The sequence below is a fragment of the Silene latifolia genome, chromosome 1 (genome assembly GCF_048544455.1).
Source record: "Silene latifolia isolate original U9 population chromosome 1, ASM4854445v1, whole genome shotgun sequence".
NCBI lineage: Eukaryota > Viridiplantae > Streptophyta > Magnoliopsida > Caryophyllales > Caryophyllaceae > Silene > Silene latifolia.
The window spans coordinates 257143-265194 of record NC_133526.1 but is presented as its reverse complement, the minus strand read 5'-3'; positions in this window follow the sequence as shown (position 1 = coordinate 265194).

Genomic DNA, 8052 nt, shown 5'->3' with positions numbered 1-8052 from the left:
CAGGGCATGTTGAATTTCGAAATTTTTATAGGGTTATGATGTACGGGTCTAGTCATTGTGGCAGTGGCAGTGGAATATGGCAATTGTGTTCTCTCTAGAGAAATGAGATTACTTCTGTGAGTGACCCTATTTGCTGACCTTTTATATTCTTAATCACCAGGGAGTATTTAGTTTACAAACAAAAGACATGGTCTCGACTGTTGTGATCCAATTCATGGACTATACAACCAGTTGTATATGTTGTACGGTGTAAAATCTGAGCTTTGTGATAAAGTATCCGAGCTTTATGTTAAAGAATATGAGCTATTAGAAAGTATTGAGTTCATCCATTTACACATTAAAAACATGAACTTTAAATTAGCTCAGAAAGAATACACATAAGCTCGAATTCTTATACTTGGTTGTACCATGCTTATGGTACAATTGGATGTATAATCCTATTTGTGGTTGTGATCTACTTCTCAAAATTACATAATGCAATTTCCTTTTGCAGGGCCTTACTATTATACCCTTGGCAAAACCGCCTAGATCGAACTACTCAAGTCGTATTCAATCTTCAGCTAAATAGATGATCCGATACTGATCCTCAACCCAACCAATTTGATCCAAGGTCTATATTTGCATATTGCCTATTATTCCTTAAATAACTTTGTTCCGGGTGTAATTCCAGAGCAGATGTTTGATACCACTCGTAGCTAGTTGAATGATGTCCTTGCTTGAATCCTCCTTGCGGTCTCCTGAAACGATTAACAAACTGAGGGCTCGGCTTTGGCCGAGCGTACTCACTCCGACGCTCAAGTCAGTAAACTTAGAGAGAAGTTGTTGTTACTTGGCTAAGAGTGTATTGTAGAGAGATAAGGAAGATAATACCAGATGAATAGTGGTTATTAGGTCAATTTGTGGATCCTTTCCTCAATGGAGGTTGAGGAGTATTTATAGGCATTCACCTTTTGTCACGTAGTGGCGGGTGGCCAAGTGGCTATCGGTGAAAAGAGATTTGTACCCTCGGCCGATGGACTGTGGCGAGCTCGCCGAGGGCCTTGGATATGAGTACGCGGATTTGTGTCCCATTTGGCGATTGTCTGGCCGGGACCAGTGTGACAGCCGACGGGCCCCATCGGCTAATTATGTTTAAGTCGTTGACTTTCTTTGTGGATACCCTTGACCTTGCTCAATATGTTGACTTGTCGGTCGGTGCGAGAATATGCCCCATCAATTTGCCCCCAGCGTAGTCTATGCCGTGGCATGGGCTCCGATGTATGTTGAGTGTATATTCTGCGCAAGTGTTATGCAAAAATTATCCGCGTCGGCTTCTTCTGATGCATCGGCTTGATCATTCGTAGGCCTACTATATCCCCCCTCCACATGGATGCGTAAAGGGTATCCGATGTGGGAAAGAATGTGATGCCGGCCGAGACCAGGACTGAGAGTGCCGGTTATTTCTGATTGCCCCCGGCCGGTGCTCCCTGGCTTGGTTGATCATGTGGCCGGCGGAGAGCGGGTGCCTAGGAATTTGGTGTGGAAGATGAACAGGCGAAGAGATGTGAATGGGCGTGTTGAATACGCTTGGTAACTGTAGCATTGATTGACATTCAACTGTTGCAACGATTGACATTCCGTGGTTGCATGTCTGACACGTGTCCGCTTGCTGATTGGTTGACGCTTCATGGGCTGTGCCCTGATTGGTCCCTCTTTGTGGGCTTTTCCCTATAAATAGGGCAGTTTATTCCGTGATTTTGGCCATTACTTTCATTTCTTCAAATTTTCGAAAATTTTCTCCCAAAATCTTCATCTCTCTAAACTTTCAAGGGCTTTGTTTTCTTCCAATCTTCGGTCTTCGATCCGGCGAGTGTATTTCTTCAAGGTAATCAAACAAATTTTCTTTTATTTCGTTAGATTCGTTGTGAACATGTCTTCTGCTGATGCTGGACCTAGTAAACCCGCGTCGGGGGGCCCTAGGTCTCCTTCTCCTGAAGTTGATCCTCAAATTCTTGAGGAATGGGAGGACTCTGACTCCTATGGCGATTTTGGTGATGATTTTGGTGACGAAGCGGAATGGCCTCGTCCTTGTGAGGGGAGACAATTCGTCATGGATCACGGCTATGTCTGTAAAATCCGCCTCGACCGTGCTTGGTCCCACAAGTTTGCCAGTTGTTCTGGCGGGAAACTTTTCGAGGGCCATTTTTTCTTTGGAAGGGGATACAAAATTGTCATCCCCGAGGAGGGTCAGGCCGTCTGTTGTCCTCCACCGGGCTGTACCGGTGTGTATATGCGGCATTTGGAGTTCGGGCTTCGGTTTCCTCTGAATGGGTACGTAATGGCCATAATAAGAGCCATGAACGTTGCCGTTGCCCAACTGCATCCGTTGGCTATGCGAACCATAATTGGTTTTGTCTGGCTTTGTCTCTTCAAGGGAGAGGCTCCAACGGTGAATCTATTCCGCCGGCTTCATTATCTCAAACCATCGATCTCTGGCCGCGCCGGATGGTATAGTGTGCAGATGGAGCAGGGTTATGTCTCTGTTGACAAACTTTCCTCTTGCAAGGACTGGCAAGGTCGGTGGGTGTACGTTAAGGTGCCGGATGACTATCCGCTGCCCCGTTCCTTCCAGCACCGAGTTAATTTGCGGTGTGAGACTAAGGCGGAGCATGACAGATGGGTCAGCCGGAAGCATCTTAAGATGGACGCCAGCAAGGTCCTTCTTACGGAGGATGAGAAGCTGGCGATGAGGCTTTTTGAGGTGGACAGGAATGGGGTGCCGAAAAGGTGGATTCCCCCGACGCAGATCATCCTTCAGGATGAGCCGCTCTGCCACGTCGGCCTCATACCGGCCCTAGCACAGGGTGAGTTGGGTCGGTGTGAGGCCCATCGCCACTCTTAAAGCTCTTGTTTCTCGGTTTTGATTTATTTCCCTTACCCTAACTCTTGCTTTGTTTCTTTCGCAGACCACTTTGGAAAGGACTTGTCTGAGGATTTTCTTCGGAGAATGGGGCTGCACAAAGATGGAACCGTTGCTAACTTGCACCCCAAGGCTTCAGCTCATGACCGTAGGACGTCGCCGAATGATCTTATGGAGCAGCGGCTGAAGAGCTTGAGCAGGGAGGAGGCCCAGGCGAAGGTTATTAGCGGTGTCGTGCGTCGAACGCGGAAAACAGTTCCTTCGACGGTGAATGCGTCGACACCGGCTCCAACTCCTACCCCTCCTCCTAAGAAGCAGACGGTGGAGGTTGTTGATATTCTTGATGGGGACTCCGATGAGGAGGAATCTTCCCTCATCCGTAAGAGGAAAGGGACAGTCTCTCTTGGCAAGGAGAAGTCCCCGGCCAAGAAGGCAAGCATGGTACCTATCTAGCTTGCGGCTTAATTTTAGCCGTGCCATTAGGTGCTCCTGATGATAGGTTTCTGGTAAGTCAATGTTGATACTGATGTCTTTATTAAATTTTTGTAGGCCAGCCGCAACCGGCTTCTGCTCTTATTGGGCAGCAGGTGGAGGGGACCTCTGCGCAGGTTGGTGATCGAGGCACCACCGTCAACCCTTCATCCCAGAAGGCTTCCTCCTCCCATCCGCAGGTTGGTGGGCAAATTGTTACCACCGTCTCTTCATCCCAGAAGGCTTAGTCTCCCGACTTATAGAGGAAGGCACGAAGCTAATTAGGGGAGGCGGCAAGGTGGCACGTGGCCACCGGTGCTCGTCTTAAGGAGCGGGGAGAAAGCGTGGCTCGCGCCGTTCATGAGCGTGATGTCACTAAGCGGTGGTCTGTGTCGGCAAAGTGGATCTCCTCAATGAGCGGACGCTTAGGGGAGATGCGAGAAGGCGCTCTTGGCGAGAAAACTCGGGAGGACGCTGAAAAGGAGGTCCTCGCTGAGAGAGCGAAGGCCGAGGCTGCGGCAGCCGAAGCTGTGAAGCTGTCGGAGAAATGTAACCTTGTTCAGGGGCGTGCCGACCTCTATCTTCAGCAGAGGAACGAGTCCGAGGGCCTGTTTAAGGCCCAGTCGGAGGTGGTTCGGGGCAAAGAGGCCATCATCAAGCAGAAGGAGGCGGACATTGAGATGCTCCAAACCGTCATGCTTCCCAATTTGTGCGCTGAATTCGGGACTGGCCGAAGGAGCTGCTAGGGAAGTGATCGGGAGCTTTTCCTGTTGACGGTTCCTTTCCGTGGGACAGAGATATGAGGAGCTTGACGATAAGCTTGCGGCTAAGGAGAAAGCCATGGCGGAGAAGGCCCGGGGAGGTGGTGAGGGCGAAGGTTGAGAAAGAGGCGGCCGCGGAGAGAGTCGCTCTTCTTGAGAAGGCTAAGGCGCCAAGGAGGAAGGCGATAGAATGAGGGGGCGGTGATGAAGCGAGGCCAAAGCGAGGTGCTAGGGAAGCTATTTGGGTTGCCCATTTGAAGAGGATGCGGGTATCGCTGCTAATGATGAGCAGCGACAGGCATAGGGGGTGGGCGGTCGTCACCAGGGTCACTCGGTGTCTCAGATAGCTTCAGCTCCTCACTAACACTGTGGGCTGCTTGATGAGAACAAGTTTACAGCAGATCTGTTTCAGCTGTTCGGGAGCCAATTGTTAAGCCCTTTCCCTCTGCCATTTTTGTTGCTAAAAAATGATACTTGCAATTTTTGCTTTTCTTTCCTTGTATTTTGTACAACTTTGGTAGGTTGTGTTTAGGCTTATCCCCATGGGGACGGCCATCATCTCCATTCTTCTCACCTGTAAACTGTTATTATCAATAAGAGTTCTTCCTTTGCCTTCGGCATGCCGAGGTCTTTTCCTTATTTCTTTTGATCGTTTTCAATGGTATTTAGTGTTTCCACTTTGCCCACGGCTTGGCGAGGTCTTTTCTCGTTTTTGTATGAGTTGCCCTCTTACGTCATTAATTGAGCGTCTCTTTTTGTTTCCGACTTGGCTTGGCCGAGGCGGTTTAGAGTGTGTATCTCAACTGTTTTTAACGTTTTTAAGGCATTTTGATTTTTGTTTATCAACTGCGCTGGCCGCGACTGTTGCGGTGTCGGCTTTCTGATGGAGACTGCCGCTCTTGTCGGTACGACAGTAAGAGTCGGCGTCCGGATAGCGTGTTACGCGGCGTCTACCACTTTAAGTGACTGCCGAAGCGTCTACTATTTGGGGTGACTGCCACAGCACTACATTTCTTCATGGAGACCACCGCTCTTGTCGAATCGACAGTATGAGACGGCGTCGGCTTCATTCTTTATAACGACTGCCGCTCTTGTCCAATCGACAGTGTGAGCAGGCGCCGTCGTTTTCACAACGAACGCCGCTCTTATCCAATCGACAGTATGAGACGGCGTCGGCTTCATTCTTTATAACGACTGCCGCTCTTGTCAATCGACGGTGTGAGCGGCGCGTCGTCGTTTCAACGAACGCCGCTCTTATCCAATCGACAGTATGAGACGGCGTCGGCTTCATTCTTTATAACGACTGCCGCTCTTGTCCAATCGACGGTGTGGCGGCGCGCGTTTTTCACAACGAACGCCGCTCTTATCCAATCGACAGTATGAGACGGCGTCGGCTTCATTCTTTATAACGACTGCCGCTCTTGTCCAATCGACGGTGTGGCAAAGCGGCGCCGTCGTTTCACAACGAACGCGCTCTTATCCAATCGACAGTATGAGACAGCGTCGGCTTCATTCTTTATAACGATGCCGCTTGTCCAATCGACGGTGTGAGCGAGCGCGCGTCGTTTTCACAACGAACGCCGCTCTTATCCAATCGACTGTATGAGACGGCGTCGGCTTCATTCTTTATAACGATCGCCGCTCTTGTCAATCGCGGTGTGAGCGGCGCGCGTCGTTTTTCAACGAACGCCGCTCTTATCCAATCGACAAGATGAGACGGCGTCGGCTTCTCGATGGCGCCTAGCACGAAAAATGAACATTTTGATGAAAGACTTGGTCCTTTTCACATTTGATATTAACATGCGTCGGGGTGCCCACAGCTGTTTTGGGCACCTCCGGCGCTATACAAGGTCTATTAGTTTCCTAATGCCTTATCGGAGGCGCTCTTCCCCCGTCGTGATCGGTTACATCCATAAGGTCGCCCTTTGGTTGTGAGGATGAGCTTTTCCCTTCTCCGATCGCTTCGCCACTTTGAGGATTGCATGTTGCATCCCTCGGCCGATATCGGATGTTGACCACCTCGTCCTTCTCGTCTTTGGAGACGAGCTTATGCGCTTCCCTCCGGTCCGAGACATACATTAGTGTCGGGCCGGATGGACATCTTTGCGTCGGCATCGCTCGAGTAACTCGGCCTATGAGGGCGTTGTAGGCGGATGAGCCGTTGATGACGACGAACTCGGCTAGGACATTCTTGGCCGCACTCCCCTCGCCGAACATCACCGGGAGTCTGATTGATCCCAGGGGTACCGTGCCTGCCCCGGAGAAGCTGTATAGTGGATGGGTGCAGGGGCTCAAGTCCTTGATTCTCAGGCCGAGGCTGTGGAAGCACTCCCTGAACATGATGTTCGTGTAGGCGCTGTGTCATCGGACATCTCTTCACTAGGTGGTTGGATATGTCCAAGTTGACTACGAGTGGGTCGCTGTGAGGGGCGATGACTCCCTCGTAGTCCTTCCCTCCAATAGTCATGTCGGGAATGCTGGAGGCGGGGATCGCCGTGTTGGGCACAAAGTTGATGGCCTGATACAGCTCGTTCAGGTGCCTTTTGTGCCCATGAGCCGACCCACCGTTCTCGTTACCTCCGATGACCACGTGGATGACTCCTATCCGAGCAAAAACGGATTTCTTATCTGAGCCGCTGGCGTCAGTCTTCTGGCCTTTGGCCACGTACTTGTCGAGGCACCCCTTTCGGATTAGTTCTTCAATGGCATTCTTCAGGTGCCGGCAGTTGTCAGTGAGGTGGCCGGCGCATCCGTGGTACTCGCGATCGGTTCGCGTCACCGATCTCCTTTTGGCTTGGGAGGCCGTTCCGCCGGCCTCGCTTCGCTCGGGGCGAAGACAGGCGGCCGATGCGACCGAGAGGGGTTTTGTCATGGTAATGCCTTTGGTAAAACATCCCCGAATTCCCCGGCGCTGTCGAGTCCCGCCTCTTGGCGGATCTATCGGACCGTGACCTGTTTTTGTCACGGCGTTTCTCATCATCGACCGCGACTTTATTAGTGTCGCGGCGTCTCTCATCCGGGCTATCATCCCGCGGCTTTTCTTCTACGAGGTCTCGGCCTCGGCTGGGCCTACCAGGTCTTGTGGTAATCTTCCACCTTGATTGCACAGTCGGCCATTTTCCGTGCGGCGTCCATGCCCGGGCCCCGTGCTTGATGAGCTCGTCTTTTAAGCTTCCCTTTGGGAGGCCCTTCATTAGTGCGAACGCCGCCAATTCGGGGTTGATCTCCCGAATCTGCTGTACCCTGTCCTCGAACCTCTTCACGTAGCCTCGTAGGGACTCGCCCTCCTCCTGTTTGATAGTTAGGAGGTCCGATGTCTCCACGGCCCTTCTTTTGTTACAAGAGTACTGGGCTAAGAAGGCGTCCTTTAGATCGGCGAAACAATATATCGAGCCGTCAGGAAGACCTTTGTACCAACTCTGAGCCATCCCATGCAGAGTCGTTGGGAAGACCCGGCACCAGACTTCATCGGGCTGCTCCCATACCGACATGTGTGACTCAAAGGCTTCAACGTGGTCGGTTGGGTCACTATCTCCTTTGTAAGTGAGCGCCGGCAACTTCAGCTTGGGTGGCACGGCGGTGTCTAGGACATAGTCACTGAGGGGCTGTTTGACCACGTGTCGAATGACACGCGGCGACCGACTCCTCACATTCCTAGTCCGGCTTCTCTCCTCGTAGCGGGAAGGACTCCTTCTTCGACTTGGACTTCTTCTCCGACTCTCCTGAGTCGGGCTTCGCTGGTTCTCCCGGGGTGTGCCTCGTCGATGTTGTGGCGGCGGTGTCCTCTCCCGAGTGCGAGAAGGACTTATGTTTACCACGACCACCCTGGGCTCCTCCGGCGTCTTGGTAGGGTCTGCTTCTCCCAGTGCTTCGTTCAAGTTTCTTGGAGTCACGCCCTGGATGGCTTCCGTCGCTCGTGTC